Below are 15,632 nucleotides of genomic sequence, written 5' to 3' on the forward strand. Positions count from 1 at the left end.
TCCAGGGTGCATACTGGCCAGATGAGAAAGAACACTGAATATTTATATGGCTTAAGTTAAGCAAATAAATTCATACCTCAGAATGCTATCACATTCGCAGTAAACATTATTTCGTTTCAGTAATTTGTTACATGAAAGAGAACTGTTCCCTAAATTTTTAATTTTCTAATTTCAATTCACTTCTCAACACATTCGCATATGTTTTAAATGAGATATGTTTGTCTTTTACTGGATCCCAGCCACTAGTGCTATATTTTCTCCTCTATAAGCTTGCACTGGAAATTATAAAAATGTTTCTTATGATTTTAGTAGCAAGCTTCTTTAAGTAAGAATGTGAAATTTTAAGTTAGCCATAAAATGGATCTGATCATTATATTAAAGGCACTGCATGGTATGGTTACATCTAATGGGGAATAACAGGGCTTGACAGTCCAGGAAGATCACTGCAGTTTTGTTTTTATACTTTTAAGAAAGGCATTTACATTGCCCACTTCTAAGGTGTTGTGTCTTATTATTATCTTACAGGAAGTAACAGAAAAAAAAAGTCTCTCTGAAGATCCTAATTTATGACTTCGGAATACTTTTTTGCAGCAGGACTCTCCCTTTTTATAGGAATTTACTCTACATTTATACAACACTAAAGCCTAAAATTAGATGATGCAGCATATTCTCTACAAAAATAGTAATTCAAGATGTTTCACAGACAATGATATGAAAACAACATCCTGACAGAAAAATCATAGCTCCAGTGAGATGAGATACAGCAGAAAGATTCTTAAAATGACTTTATGTCCTGTGACAATAGTGTTTGTGATACCTGCATCTATAGGAAACTTACTCTTAATTACTACTTCTAAGTTTAAGAGTTGAAACATACTTTTTCTTATATTATCTCCTTGTCTTCTCCCAGTAATCAATTTAAATATGATATCAGACTGAAGATTGAGTAAGATTTATTTACATGACTCTTAATCACAATTAATCCTCTGAAATTATTTTCTGAAATAAAATATGCTGTGATAGTTGTAAATAAAAATCTGATTTTTCCTATAGTGAAGTTTGTGATAAACAAATGAAATTTTCTGAAGTTGTATTTACAGCCTTATTAGGCATTATTTTCATTATTCTGTCTAATCTTTTGTCACTTTACAAACTAATCTGTTTTTGTTTGTGTAGAGACACTAGGTGGGCTACAATGTATTTTCCTCAGCTGTGGCATTAGATTTATTTTACTTGATAGTTTCTGAAGTTAATATTAGACCAATAAGTTAATTGTACAAATCAGATGGGATTTAAGTTTTGTTGTCCCTCAACAAGAAAACCATTTATAGATCTCCCTTCAAAACCTATGTTTTTGCCCAAGTTTTCTGGGATTTTGCAAAAAGATATCTGATTCTGACCTTGCTTAACACCAAGGTTTCATTCATGAAAGCTTTAACAAACCAATTTCAACATTTCTGTTCTGACCTTATCTCTCAGTGGAAGAAAGAATATTTAAAAAATGTTAAGCAAATACCATATGAAAATATGGGTGTTGTTTTTAGATCCAAATCAGACAGTAAGGTAGAGCTTTGACTTTTCAAGATGACTTTGTCTACGATAGTTAATGAAATTTAGATGAATCTTTTGAGCTAAAGCACATACAAAGACAAGAATTTTTAAAGTCTTTTTTCACTTGACAACATGCCTGTAAGGAAAAAATACCATGATTAGCCCTATTTCCATGCCCAAAAGCTCTGCTTTCAAACTACAGGTACTAAACCACTCAGCTGTAGTCAAGACTTTTAAATTAAAGTTATGGTATGCTTTTTTTTATTATTATTTCCCTCCCCTTCCCCCCCTTCTTCCCCCCCCCCACACCTTGCTAGTATAAATGTACTATTTATTTATACATAAGCAAATTTTTAACAGAACAGTGGACATGAAAGTGTTAGAAAATGTATGCTGACACGTAAGTTCAACAGACAAAGAAACTCCTTAAACATTGTTTGTAAATGTAACATGATGGATCCTAGCACAAAAGTCTGTTACTTCCCAGCATTTCAACTAATTTGGGGATTTTATTTTTTAAGTTGAAGGCTTGAACATTTAATAACTCATTTTAACAATTTAATTTAACTAAATGACTTAACTACTAACACTGAAATATCACTGATCATAGGCATACTGTCAGAGACTACTTTGTATCCCTCAAGTGTCAAAATTTGTATCTTTCCCCTGGTGTCCTTCCTCTTTCTCTTCATCATGAGCTAACAGACCCTCATACAGCAGAACAAAGATGCCAAGATCATTGTAAAGGCAATGGAGATAAGAGAGGAGAGAGAGCAGAGGTAAAACTATTGTAGTTTTTTCATGCCACGAGGCACGAAATATCTCTTGAAATGAATTCAATGTCCATGATAGAGAACTCTGATAGAAGATATCTTTTGCACTTAATGTATTCTAGTAGTGGGAAGTAATCATTTCCAGCTACATATGTTACAGAAAGCTGCTTACTGATTCTGATAAGCACATTTAATGACAATGAATTCTTCTAATTTCCAAAAAGACTTCAGTTTCCATCATTTCTACCTTGTTCCTAATTAGCAGGCAAGGCATAAACTGGTGGGTAGAGCTTGGATATACAATAGTCTTTTTACATGGGCTGATAATGATAGGACAAGGAGAAATGGTTTTAAACTAAAGGAGAGAAGATATAGATTAGATGTCAGGGAAGTATTCACATAGAGGGTAGTGTGGCACTGGCACAGGCTGCCTGGAGAAGCCATGGAAGCCCCATCCCTGAAGACATTCAAGGCCCTGGGCAGCCTGATCTAGCAGTTGGCAATCCTGTGCACAGCAGTGGGTTGGAACTAGATGGTATTTGAGATCCATTCCAATCCAAGCTATTCTGTGAATCTATGATTGAAGTGAATTACAGCCTTGTTTCTGGAATTAACAGTTCTGTACAGGTGTTACAGCAAATGTCAAATATAGCCCTATAATCTGTTACTTAGATTTCTGTTTCTCTTTAGTTTGCATCAGACTAAGGAGGAATTAAATAATAAAAACAAATTAATAAAAAAACAATGTAGTCCTGCTTCACTGCTTGTACCTGAGTTTAATGTGTTAATAACATAAGAGATACTTGCTTCCAAACTAGATTTCAAAACCAGAACTTACTTGAACTAATTCATGCTTGAATTCCAACACTTCTGACTATTCCTGCAAGATAACATCTCATAACTACATTCCTATTGAAAATTGCCAGTTTTCAGAACTACTTTATTTTTTTCTAAATTCATGGCATCTTTCCTCAGATTTCATTGATATTCATACTACTAAAAAAAGGGACTAGCTCGGAGTAAACTGCCTCTGATAACTTAAGTACTGTCTCATGCCTGCCAGGAAAATCTTTATTCCAGTATTTGTTATATGTTACACTTAAGTAGCTAAAAAAGTATAAAGCATTCTCTTTTCTTATTCTCTTATCTTACTTTCCGCATGGTGAGCACCTTGTAACACTTCAGCAAGTAGAAGATCAATAGAAGGTTGTTCTTTGATTTTGACAGTTTTGGGATCTGGTCCTTTGTACATAGTTGGTTTTATCACCTAATTAGTCCACTCCTCTTGTTTGCAAAGGATGATATCTCAGACAGAATTTCTTGAAGTAGGAAATATATGATAAAAAGAGTCTATAAAGCTGATGTAGAGATATCCTCAGTAAGTGTAATATTTTCAGTAATTTTTCTTTCTTCCACTTTTATTCTAGTTTTTTAATGGACCTCAAGTATTACTTAAATAAGAAATTTAGTTAACCAAAATCTGCCACAGAGAAAGACATGCCTCTTTATATGTATATATATATATGTGTGTATAAAATTTATTTATTTATGTATATCTACGTATTATATATATCTATATTTAAATACATGTGTACATGTATATGAATCTTTGTGTAAAAACTGTTTGTCATGGTTTTGCCTGGGATAGTGTTTATTTTTCTTCATAAAGGCTGTGTGATTTAAGGTGAAAATAGTACTGATAACACATGGATGTTTGGAGACACGGCATTTGTCTTTCCAAGAAACTGTTACACAAAATGAGCTCCGCTTTCCCGGAAGTGGCTTGAACATTTGCCTGCCAATGGGAAGTAAAGAATGAATTCCTTGTTTTGCTTTGTTCACACAGCTTTTGCCTTATCTAGTAAGCTGCATTTATTTCAATTTATGAGTTGTCTCACTTTTTCCTTTCCAATTCTGTCTTCCATGCTACTGCAAGGGAAGTGATCATTACTGAAAGCTTATTCTTTAAACAACTCTATCAGTAATAATATAACAGTTTCAGATAAGACATTGAAGAATGCTAGCTTATCTGCCATCAACTTATGTATTAACATTTTGGATAAAATTTGATTGCTGGACTCTTCCATCTATTTTGAGATAGATCTGCCATGTTGAAGAAAAATCAAAAGAAAAATGATGGTTAAAGCCCTGAAGTTAAATTAAAATCTGCTAATACGTTTATACTAAGTTTTGTTGTTTTTGTTTGTTTGTTTGTTTGCTTGCTTGTTTTAAGTAAGACTACAAGAAAATTAAAATGTTATCCAGATGTGCAGTGTGTGAAATCTCTTGCAGCTATTATAGTCCATTGCCCTCAAATTAGATATCAAAATTTGATATTAAAATTACTGGATAAGAACTCTTTAGGTGATGAATAGTGATTTTAAAATAAAAATGAACCACTATTTTTTCAAAATTTCATAAATAGTTCAAAAAGTAAACAAACTATTCAGTGTTTTCCATTTCCAAATTCAGTCTAAACATGCTTGTTTATTTTATTATTATATATCAACTCCATTAAGGAAGTTTGAATATACTCCTGTCTACATCTTGAATAGTATGAATATAAACAATTATTGTTTTTTTATAATTGTGACTCAGAGTTTGGAATATTAGATTACTACAAGCACAGTCAGGAAGAAAAGTACAACACTGAAGTTATACAGACATGTGAAATGGTGAAAAAGAGAACTTACACCAGGACATCAGAGGGCAGCTTTTCAAATTGGTATCTTTCATCTTCAAAGATATCTGCTAGAAAAGGAAAGTGATGATGTCCACAGACCACACCAGCAGTGACTTAAGGAGAAGAAAAGGCAACAGAAAGAAATTGCTGGAAAAAATCAGCATGATACAAGTACCTATTCAGTAACAACATGTAAGTTTTCTGTATTTTCAGTATCATCTAGCAAAGCTTAGCAAAGTCTTGGGATGTAAAGGTTAAGCTAAAAATGATTGTGGAGCTCGATGCTTAAAGGTATACCGGATGCAAGCCTGCAGGAAAATATATTGAGAGGCTTTTGGACTTCAAGATTGACCATGAATGCATGACAAAGGAAGAGACAGCTGCCACAAAAACAGTTCAAGAGCAAATTTTCTTGTCTGAAGTGATGGAACTAAAAAAAACAACAAAAAAACAAAACAAAACAAAACAAAACCGAAAAGCCTGGTGGAGAAAAGAGATAAGGAAGACAATAAGAATTCAGATCAGAGGGAAGAAAATCAAAAGACCTTATAATTTGTAAACTATTTTTTGTTTTATTTTCATTTTAATTGTAAACTAATTTACTTCTACACCAATAGGAAGCAGCAGATATGTGTGATTATGAAGGAAGAAAATCATAAGACATATTGTCAACTCAAATTTGGGTAACAGAAGTATTTTGTTGTCTGTCAGACAGCATCTGAGAAAAGAGCAGTCAAAGCAAAATAGTTCTCAGACAGTATTTTTTTGGTCATTTGGTTCAAATGCTAGAAGACAATGCTAATGACATAACTACACATCAGATCTAATGTTCCTGTTACTGAAATGTGTAGAAAGAATAATTTTTATATGTTCACATACAATTCTCTGTTTAGTAGAGTATGCATAGAGATTTGTACCATAGATTTTTAGTTTTTTGGAGCAATGAATTCCACTTATACCAATTGTAAATACCCAGAAATATATGCAGAAGTTCCAATTAGAATGCATTGACTTTTACAGGTCTATGAAGAGAGAGACAAATATGGCACTTGGCTTTGGGATTCATAGATGAAAAGATGACAAGAGTTCTAAATTAAGAAATGATGTAAAATTCAATAAAATAATATAGAATCTGTTGCTGATTTCCACGACCACGAGGCTCTTTTTCTTTCTTCTTACTTCTTATAACATTTAAATGCTGTCTGCTCCTGGAGGAAACACAATAATGAGCTACAAATCTAATTCAGCACAGCAAATTTCTAATTCTAGTATGAGTCCTGTGGATCTTTTCACTAAGAATAGTAACAGATTTATTCAAGCTGCTACATAAAACAAAAGGGAGAATAATGCATTTTTCCTTTGAAATGTTTTCTACAAAAAGGCCCATAACGATTGTTTGCAATCTGAAAGAAATACACCTCATCTTTCATTTTCAGATTTAACAACCTTATACAGTTCAATTCATCCAGATGATTGAAACAGCAGAGAAACAATTCCTTTAACAAAACATATTTTCTTTAAAAGAGAAGCACTTTAACATCTTCTATTATCACTGGGACACTGCAGTAAAACCAACATTTTCAATACATCTTCTTAAAAAAAATCAGTTTCAGTGTGGTTTATATGGAATATTAAAATAGGCTAACTCACTGCACTGTATACTGTAGATTTGTCTAAATTCTATTTTTCTTCAGACATAATGGAAGATTTTATGAATTTTACAGACTGCAGTTTGGAAGGGTTAAACTTAGCTTACTGAGGTTTTCTTCAGTGAGCCTTCTAATATTAATATAATATTAAACATTTTTTCTGTTAGAGAAGTCTAAACAGAGAAAGATATCCAAAAGGACATCCTTCTGCTTCATCTAATGACCTCCTTTAAAAAAAAGCCCTCCAGGGGCTGGCTACACCAAACTAACTTTGATATCTAAAGCCCCGCCTCAGAAAGGTTTTGTTTCTCTTTTGGCTGTAAAGAGAACTCAACAAGAATAGAAAATAAGAAGAAAACTGTCATCTATGGCTAATATTCTTTGAGTTGAAAATATGTTGATTCAAAACTCCATGTGGCACTATTTGTTCACAGGTTAAAACCTGATTTGAGAACCAGAGCAATTTAGCTACAGAATTGACATGTAACTTTCATTAACCATTAGACTGGGAGAGCAATCCCATCCTAGAGAACCCCATTATTCTAGAGGAGAGAAAAATAAAACAGTGCTTAGCTTTCTTTAAATCAAGAAGATAGCCTCTTTAGTTCCCTTAGAAGAGAAGAATCCTCTAGGTAACAAGTTACTTGCAGCATGAATTTTCTTTCTGGGTTGGAAGCCTTATATAAAAATATCTACTAGCTAAAAACAGGCCCCCATGTGGCTTCCTGTCTGCAGCAGCAATTTGTCTTGGTAAACAAGGCCAGCTGTCCTTCTGGGTCCTTGAAGGACTTACCTGGCCTTGTATAGTCTCCCCCATTTAAATTGCTTCAGAAGGGTAGACACGTTTTAACATAATAACAGAAGATTCAATTAGTTCAGAAGCTATGCTATAGTAGCACAATTCTTTTCATAGCACTCTTTCATGTGGAACATTGCAAGATATACTGTAAATTTTCATACTTGCAGATATGCAACTTACTAGAAAAGAAAATAGTTAACATATGACATCTGGTCTAAAAGTAAAAACTGAGCAGCATAAAAATAACTTTAAAATCATCTTCTGCTCCTTCTGACACCTCTCAAGAGAATGAGCACTGAATTAGACCTCTGTGTTATTTATACAGTATTCTAAAGCATGCATAATGCTTTGTAGATCAAATGCAATGACACTTTCTCTGACTTTAAAAGATAGACTAATTTTAGACTCACTGCAAGTAATGAGAACTGAATAAGGAAGGAAGGAGAGAGGAAAGAAAAATGTTACACTAATATTATCCAGTAGGAAAAGGTTCAAGGATGTAAGAAAACTGCTCACAGTTTTTTGTTTTTTTTTTCCTGAATTTCTTTTTCCATATACCTTCATCTGGGCTGAAGGCTAAAAAAAGTGCCTGCTATATTATCTTCATCCACATTTTTGTGGCATAATAAATTACTGTTTGTATTTATTTGGGTTATTATCCAAAATAGTAACCTATTTGTCCCAACTTACATATCTTCATGAAAACAATCCATTTGGAAATGCTATCTGAGACATGTGTATAGAGACTTCATAAGGAAGGAATGTGTTATATGTGGAAAAAATCTCACCGTTTATCTTGAAAAATGAAAAAGTGAGTTTAATAGGAAACTCCTACCAGAATCATATTAAAAAAGTCATACAGAAAATTACTGAGATGTCTGTCAGTAAGGATCCCATTGAGCTCGAGTCCCAGGTAGATGCTATATTCTGGTAGATGCCCAACCCTTCGGCTGCTGTTCACTCTTACAAGCCAGTTACTACCACCTGACTCAAGTTACTATTCAGAGAGAAGTTATAAAAGTGCATTTATTTATAAGGTAAATCCTTTTTTTTTTTTTTTTTTTTTTTGTAAATATCAGTGTGCGTCATGAGCCACTGTTGTAAGTCTTATATGTAATAGATGACAACTGGCATGTCTGCAGTGTTACTGAGCATGTCTGCAAGTTCTGAGCAAGTTCTGGGAACATTGCATAGCCAAAATGTTGACAATATATTCAATATAGAACTAATCTCAACTTCATAACCAGCAACACATAATTTCTATTTTCTGCATAGATGGAGAACAGATGATTGCAACTGAAAATAAGAAAGCTATGAGACCTATAAAACAGGAACTTTGAAAACTTTCTTCACAGAAATAGTTTTGCAAACTGTCATTCAGTCATCAGTATTGTTTCCTCACTGAACACAAAACAGAGTTCTAAATCCTTCTAATTTATTTTGCTCAACCTGACCAGAAGATTTTTCAAGAATCAAGCATATCAGAAAATGCTAGAGAGATCCTATAATAAATAAACCAACAGTTATGTATTATGGTCTCATTCCTTACTAAAATATCTTAACATGTTTCCTCTGAAAAATATTGATGAGAAGTCCTGTTTATGTATTTGCATACAAGTCAGGAGACATTGTTGCTTCTTACTTTTGGATGTCTTAAATAAAAATGTCTTTCTTTTCATTTTCCCTTTTTTTTTTTTTTTTCTCCCTTGAAAGGTTTCCCAGGTCTTTTATAAGGAACTAAATGCTATAGTACGTATTTGATTTAGAAATTTCATAGCTATATTTACTTGGATTTTCAGTTTGATGTGGCTTGTGTTGTAATTTCTATTACTTTTACTAAGTCTACTATCCATAATGATAAGCTATGTTTTCTCTTCATAGAATATAACACGTGTCAAGAGTTTACCTATATCACTTGTGACTCACTGAAGGAATCAGCTCTGCTGATGGCACGATCTGAAGAGTGGGAGGATTATGGTGTATAGGATGGTTTCCCAAGGTGAGGAAACTCCAGTGGAATTAGAGAGTGGCTGATGATGCATAGACAAGGCCAGCAACAACAATTTCACACCAACAATAGGTGCTAGCATGAATCATCAGATTATGGTATGACAGTTTGTGCAGGAGTGTGCAGAGGGCCTTGTCACAGCATTGCTTCTAATGCTGGTTGTAACCCATTCACAAGACATATCAACTAACAGAAAATTCTAATCTTTCCAGGCTTATTTCTAACATAGAAACAAGATTTAAGTCTTGAACTGTCCATACAACATTAAAATAATGGGCTGATCAATATTCATTCAACTTATTTATACATATGGACTGATATTATCCTATATGCTGATTGAAAAGATAATAATACTTGCATTGTTATTGTTGTTTATTTCATACCCAGAAATTGAAATGTTACCCAGAACACAGTGATTTTAATTGAACCGTTTGCAAATGTCACTATTACTAAGGACATGTCATGAGACAAAGGTGAGTTCATGATAGATGAGCAGATATAAAGGTATTTAATTTCCTGTGAAGCTGCACTAAAAACTCCATATATGTCCCTTCTGATCACTCACCACTTTTCTCTGAACTTACAGGGTTGTTAGTTTCAAAATCATTCAGAAATATAACTGTTCCTTTCACCTCTTTTTGTCCATGTCCTTCTGCTTCTCATATTGATTTTCACATTGTTAAAAAAAGACAGATACCAATCTTTTAAAAAAAGATCTTGACATGGTGAGTCAAAGATGGTAAAAAATGAAACACATTTATCTGATGCAATGGTGCTAATTTATGCTAATTTTATTGCAGACAGTGGGACAAATTTCTATTTCATTTGAACTTAAAAAACTAGCATGTAACTTCAAGCATTTTCCTCAGAATAAAGGCTAGACTTAAGCTCTAGGCAGCGCTCACTTAACAGATGATAATAATGTAATTTTCTATGTATTGTAGCACCATAAATATCAGTCTTTTCTTAAATTGAATTTAAAAAAAAAAAACAGGAAAAGGAAAATAGGTGCTTGTTTTTTTGTAAGATACTGGTTAATATTTTCTTGAGGAGAAGGTTTTACTAATTATATTTAAACATAATACCTAGCTGACAGATATCTTTTTTCTGTTATCTCCTCAAAGGGTGCAAACCTCTTTAAATATATTCACCATGAGAAATCCAACTCTTGTACTGGAAAAATATCAACCACAATTGTAATTAAACCTTCATCAGAAATCAGAATCACCTGTATGAGAAGCAGGAATAATCTGCGCCATGTTATCACAGTGTTAGTATGTGACATCATGGTTCAGTTTCCCAAAGGTAAGTCAACATTTCCAGCTTCCCAAGAAAAAAAAAAAAAAAAAAAGCCTATGTTGCTTTTCATCATATCACACAAGCATGAAATTTAAGTAAAAAAAATATATTGCTAGCAAATTTAGGGTACCGAGCTGTGCAAAGCTATAAAAGAAAATAATGAAAGCCAGCCCATCTTAAAGAGCTCTCAGTAAAACATTACTCTCCCATGAAAAATAAGACTGCCCAAAGTCATTTAAATTTAATCTTTAATTAAATAAGTGAGTAAGCATTAGTCTGTTTTTTGGTGTGTGTGTGGTAAAGTAAAACAAGAGAAGTCAAGTGACTTATTGATACTGAGAAAAGACAGCAGATGATCAATGTTAAAATGAGGACATATAGTAATCTGTGCATTAAGCCTAAAACATTTAACAAACAAATCAGTGCCCTAAACATAATGCTAGCCATTTTTATAAGTGAGTAAGTTGTCAAAGGCATTTTTTAGCACAAGTTGCAGGTTAGACAAAAATATGTTCTAACACAAATTACAGTACATGTATTTGTGATTAAACATTTTGAAATTCCCTTCTATGTATTTTCTTTCAAATTTGCAGAAAAAAAAAATATATTTTTCAACAAAAACTTCTAGTACTGTGCTCAGCTGCCAGAATATCCGTAACTAGAGAGCATGAGAACACATCTTAAACAAATTTATTTTAATTTGGAATCATTCCCTTTCTGAATACTTGATTTGAGTAAAATCTCAATTGAAATCATTTCAGATTGAAAGTAAGTATTATTACTTTTAAAACATACTAGTGGTACAAAATACTATCAAATTTTATGGGCTAGTTTCAAATATATAAGATTTACCAGAAAAGTGTTTGATATATTTACGTTATTTTAGGTAAAAATGAAGAAGCATCATCAACTCCAAGTGTTCAAAACATAAATCCCAGTATATGTATGCTAAAACATAGCTAAGTCTGCATGAAAATAATGCATGCATATTGCTACTTAAAATCTGTCTTTTGCCTATGACATAATTTCTATTTGAAATATAAGCTATAGGTACCTTGTAAATCTGCCCAAATTTTCATGAATGGATACTGTAATAAGAACTGCAAATGAATAGTTAAATGTAAGTAAAATGATGGTTTTTAACCAGATACACATTGGAAAAACAAAACAAACAAACAGCACAAAAAAAAACCGCACAACTCACTATGTCTAGATCTTCAGTATAATGAGGAACAAGATACAATGATTAATGGAAAGTCCTATAAATTTGAGTTGGAAAAGAAGACTTTCGGTATGCACACATTTAGATAACTTTCTATGTACACTCATCTTTCTTTACAGGTAAGAAAGACTAGAATTCACAAGTGCATAGAGTCCAGCACTTGAACTGAAAGAAACCAGACATTAACAGCAGCTACTTGGAATAAAGCTATGTGACATGTTGTATAGAGAAGAGATTGAGAAGTGGGGAAAGTGGTAATCCACATTCTTGTTAAGGCAGATATTTAAAAGCTGTGTTATGGTGCTTTACAGTTATCCCTTCATTAATGTCTCATGGTTCCATATGACCTTATAGACCTTAAGAATTTAATTTATTTTCTTCATAAAATTAATAAACCCTATCACAGAATTTAAATGAGGTTTCTATTTAAAATACCATATACCTGCCAAGATTTTTAAGTAATAGTCTTATTTAAAGAGGATGATTATATGGGAACTGTTTTAACTTAATACACCTGTAAGACTACTCATTAGTGGGAAATGTTATTCAGAAAAAAATGTACTTAAGAGATTTGCCACATTTGATTTTTTAAATTTTAAGTGTGGAGGTGTTGTCTCTGATTTCTCAGGTGCCCCTTGGTAATATTATCACTATTTCTTGCTTCCCAGCAACAGACTAATGTCATGAAATTTATCAGGAGAAAAATAGAATTGGAACTTCTAAGTATTTAAAGTACTATCCAAGCCTGAACTTATCTAGGACACCAAGAACTGGTTAAACTCCTGAAAGATGGCATTTTAAATTACTGCAAATATGTAGAAATCTGTAGCTGAATGATGAGGTGTATAACGCAGTGTCTTCTCTTTCAGTAGCTGCAGTTTATTTCAGCAAGATTTTATTGAGCTGATAAACTTGTTCTTCAGAGCTTTTCAACAAATGATAATGTATTTATACCTCCATAAATTAGAATCTCCTCAAAGAAATTAGCCATAAAATCCATATATTGAATCTTTTTTTAACGTATATTGAATATGAATAATACTAAATAGAGGAAATTCTGTCAAACAGGGATATCTACTGGCACAAAACTATATTGCTTTCTCTTCAGTTACGTATCTCCTTAAAGATAAGTGAGAAGAACATTGAGACGTTAATTTTGCCATTTTTGACTTGAGTAAACTAGGGCTCATTTTGTAAATGCAGTGAGAGATTACAAGAAAAATGCAAATCGAAGTCAAAGACAATACCAGGCATACATGCCACCACTGTAGGACAACATGATCAGAACTTCTTGTTCAACCTTACATTCTATGGCAAGGTCTCCCAGACACTCCTTGGATTATTTATCTTTTTTCTCTTTGGTAACTGATTAGTGCTACCCTACTGGCACTCAACATGTTCACATCTCTTTCATAGTTCATAGCTGAACAAGCTTTTCAGAGTATAAATTTTTAAGACTTTGAAAATTTGAAATGACTGTTCAGCAAGGAATGAGTGTTGTGCCAAGAACCCAAAGCACCAGCTCTGAAAGTATAGGTTGCTTCAGTGATCATATTCAGAGTCTCAGATGCTGTGACTTTATTATTATGTAAGGCAGCCTTCAGGATAGCCTTAAGGCCTGCAGAGGTGCCCGTCTACCTTATTTGTTTATTGAATCACCCCAAAGTCTAGGTCTAGGAAGATTCTGCTGGTATTCCTGTATGGTGATGAGAGTTTGGGATGTACCAGATCCATAGGCACAAACATTTGTGTGTAGCCTCCAGCTATTCTATTTGTCATTTCAGTGACATCAAGTAGGGATAAAAGAAAATAGTCTGGAGATTATTCCTTGAGGGAGGCTTAGGTACTTTCTAGGGGGACCCAAAATGTTTGCTGTCTCAAGAGCAGAAGAGATTTCTTGCAGCCCAAATTTAGATTTCAGATAAATAAGATAATAAATGCTGAACATGCATTCACAGCAAATTTGAAGTCTGAATATTAATTACAGTATAGATATACTCATAGAGTAGTTGCTTCTGAAGTAGTGAATATTTCACTGGTGTTTATGAGACCTACAATGAGAATAATATGTCCTATTTCAGTATTTTGGCCCATAACGTCAGAGGCGAATGCTGATGATTTGGCAATATGGGTTGAACCTTCCCACCACTATTCAGTTATATTTTGTTGTTGTACGACAGATGGCAGCAGAAGAGCAGTCTGACAGAATGACAGACTTCTGATATGGAAGTGTCTATGAAAAAAAATATGTGTCAATGAATTTGTTAATGCATAAAAAATGGCACCCATTAGCATTCATCAGTGCTTGCTGAACATTTATGGAGACCAAAGAGTGGATGGGAGCACAGTGGGGCGGTGAGTGGTACATTTCAGCAATGTAATCAGAGATAGTGAGTAACCTCCGCTGGTGCAGATTTTTTTGAGGTTGGCATGTAGCTTTTGTTTATTACTGGTAAAAAATACACAGCAAATAGTTGTTATTATGTTGAAACTTAGTGTTCTGCAGCTGAGAATTTCCTCTATCAAGTAATGGTATTGTGCTCTTTTTATCTGTTGTAGTTTTCATGGAAATAAACAGGAGGCATTACTTTCGGAGTGATCCCCTTGTTTATGAGTACTTCCAATAAAGTACATTCTATTATGTTCAAGAAATAATTTTATAAAAATCTAATATTGAAAAAAATATGGTCAAATGTATAGATAAATGGTTGAAGGTTCAATAAATTATGAGGTTCAATTGAAGGCTCAGTATATAATAAAGTACAATAAATAATAAGGTGTAGTAGAAATAGTTTCTATTAAAAAGATCTTTGTTAGTTTGTATGCAGGAATAAGTAACAGAATCTTCATTTACTCAACTGAATATTTTGCTTTGACAAGGAATGAGTAAAAAAATTAGGTATTGTTCCAGTTAATTGTCTCATTATGTAATCTCGGTGAAATGTTTGTCAAAAATGGTCACAGAACATCTTGTAATAGTGAGATTTCTCTTGCTACAGAAGCAGTGTCATTAAGTCTTCTAATAGAATATAATGTGTTCTTACGGTATAAACTCCTGAATAAAATAGTAGTCAGAATGTAAAGGACTGAAATGATCCAAATGGATGTAAGCAAGATTTCTGTTGCAGAACTCAATAAGAACCTATAGTAATTTATGAGAAAGAGGGCTGAAGATGTTGTCTGGGTTAAAGATTGTGGGTGCTTAAACTTGGACCAGCAATTGAAATGTAATTTCTTTGTGATTATTACATCATGAACAAAGTAACTGCACAGCTGGTGTTAGTTGCATCTGTTCTCATAACCTTTCTGTCTTGTTTATCTCTGAGTCTAGACACTGGAATATGGCCGGGGAATTTCACGTCTCCTTCTCGGACAAAAAGGTATTATATGACAATGTTTTGTACTATTGATCCCTCCCATATTCAGATTTTTAAATCCAGTTCACTTTTAAGTCAAGGACAAAAACATATTTCTTCAATTGATCACATGCAAGTAAAAACATGCTGGGGAGCTTTAGATTAGATACTAGAAGGAAGTTTTTCACACAGAGAGTGGTGACACACTGGAACAGGTTGCCCAAGGAGGTTGTGGATGCCCCATCCCTGGAGACATCCATGGCCAGGCTGGATGTGTCTCTGGGCAGCCTGG

Source organism: Meleagris gallopavo, chromosome 1 (assembly GCF_905368555.1).
Source record: "Meleagris gallopavo chromosome 1, MGAL_WU_HG_1.1, whole genome shotgun sequence".
In the NCBI taxonomy this organism is placed as follows: Eukaryota; Metazoa; Chordata; class Aves; order Galliformes; family Phasianidae; genus Meleagris; species Meleagris gallopavo.